The sequence below is a fragment of the Clarias gariepinus genome, chromosome 15 (genome assembly GCF_024256425.1).
Source record: "Clarias gariepinus isolate MV-2021 ecotype Netherlands chromosome 15, CGAR_prim_01v2, whole genome shotgun sequence".
In the NCBI taxonomy this organism is placed as follows: domain Eukaryota; kingdom Metazoa; phylum Chordata; class Actinopteri; order Siluriformes; family Clariidae; genus Clarias; species Clarias gariepinus.
Genome location: NC_071114.1, coordinates 31,307,727 through 31,310,231, shown reverse-complemented (window position 1 = coordinate 31,310,231; position 2,505 = coordinate 31,307,727).

Sequence of the window (2,505 nt, the reverse complement as noted above, 5' to 3'; positions counted from 1 at the left end):
GCGTCCGCCTCATCCTCACACCGCACTGGAAATGAGAGACACACCGGGAGGGGTGTGTGTGAGTGAGTGTGTGTGTGTGTGTGTGTGTGTGTGTCAGGGGAGGAGGGGGAGGAGGAGGGGGTTCTCACATCTTCCCCGCCTCTTTTGCCCCTCTGCTCTCTGAAACCTTTTCTCAACTCTGAGATGGAACCTGGAACCATCAGCACCTCACCTTCAGTGCGCACTGCGCATGCGTCACCTGGAAACAACACCGGGAACCGGGGCACAGGAGGGTCCAGTTTACTCCCCGCTTTCTGTGGGTGTACAAACAGATGGATGGGGTGCAGTCCTGTTGCAGGACACACACACACACACACACACACACACACTCTTGGTGTTCTCCCATGAGTTTCATGAGCTGGTCACCTGAAACGGTTCTCCAGCAGTCACTTGGGGAGGTCCTGTGGACTTGGGCTGCCAGGTGTGTGTAAAGTGTCATCAGGGTGAATGCAGGATCTCAAACATGAACCTATTTGTATTTAGTTTAATGTGTTATTTCACAGGTCTGATGTCTTCTGTATCCTTCTGCAGTGTAGAACATCATGAACATAAAGAAGAACTCATGGGGGAGTAGAACTTCAGCTTCTGTGGGACTGTATTAAACACACATAACCACACATGGTGCGTTGCAATCACTGCATTTCTACTACCACACACACACACACACACACACACTTCAGGTTCCACTGGAGCTCTCACTGAGGTTCAGGCTATTTTAGGAGCCTTTAATGCTTCACCAGTTTTCCTAACAAGTTTCCTGCAGACTCATTTGTGGTTTCCGTCCGTGAAATAGTCAGAAAGCCCCTAAAAAGTGTTTTTCTTTCTTTCTTTTTTTCTTTCTTTCTTTCCAGAATTTAATTAAGTGGGACGAGCCTACAGTACCAGAAAGAAAGACAGTTCAGTACTGAAATCACCCTGTTGTATTTTATCTATAAGGTTTAAAGACATTTTATTTGTACCTAACTACATGTTTGAAGCTGTGAAGTACACCACATTGGTGTCATCAGTTTGAACGCATATTGTATATACAGCTACAAAGCGCCATCTACAGGACCAAGTCTGCAATAACATCCCAAATTACAGAGACAGAGGGAATAAAAACAGGATGATGCTGTACTCAAATTCTCCTGTGATGTGAACACACCAGAGGTGAGTCTGTGCCTTTACAACATATTGATTTTGTCATATGCAATGATGTGCCTTTTTAATCTTGTATATGAGAGAAGGACATTATTGAGGCATTTAGTGATTTTCCTCATTTATCCTCATTCCATCATTCCATCTTTCTGCCCTGCTGTCCAAATGCCACATTATTAGCCTTGATGGGGCGGCACTTCACTGCACATCAACCTGACGCTTTCTTATCTTTGTCTTTTGCATTCATCCATCCATCTCTCTAGGAACCTTTGTACACGGATTCCCCAACTTACGAACATTCAAGTTACAAATTTTCCGTGGTTCTACTTCCACTTCAAATACAGGAGGAGCTTGTGTGTATTGTACAAAACACAGACACTGCAGTATACCAGATACCAATATTTACAATTATATTCACGATTTTCAGTGTGTAAGTGAATGTATACAATGTCTAAATTCCAGCATATTGTGTGTGTTCACAGTCAGCGTTCACAGTCCAATACAGTGGAAAACAGCTCTGAGACAAAATGGTGTCTGGGATTCCTCTTACGATTTAAAGGCACAGAGACAAGACTGTTACATTTGTGTAAGATTTATTTCCTTAGAACCCAGGACCTGGAGGTGCAAGACAACAGTCCTAATCACTAAGCCACCTTTGTCCTTTCAGGGAGGAGGATTTAATAGTAAACAGTGGATGGCCTACCTCATTTGTTATCGAGTGTAAAGATCTGATAGTAAACAATGTGATGGAGAGACACAGATTTCTGAAATTCAATTAATTTGGAACTGATTATGATGAAGTTTGAATTGTTGAAAGTGACAAAGTGGAATGAAATCAGATCTGTGCAAAACATTAACCTTCTGAATGGCCGCAACATCCGGTCCATGAATTTGTATATTTATTATATTCTTCTAAAGCACTGGTTTGCATCCACACACACAACAGGACACATAAAAAATCCACTTCTGTTGCCATTTCACATTTAAGGTCACTAATACTGTGCATCTCAAATTAAATCTTTTAATTTTATCACATTATTGAATTTCCTTTTAACTTATTCATTTAGTCTCTTTATGAGGTCGTCAGTTCAATAGTCAACTCAAACAAATCTGCTGGTCTGGTTCAACACTGGATTTTCCAGAAAGGAAATGGGTGGACAGTTCTTAGACACCGAATAGCATTACATGGAAAGCTAGTGCACTGTGTAGGGTGTACAATCCACTTGTACTTGTTCCACGCACCAAGTAGTCCATGTGATCAGGGGTTAGAAAGGGGTTTGGGATTCAGTCTTATGTAAAAAGCTAGTTAGCTTTGTAGCTCGTGTTAGC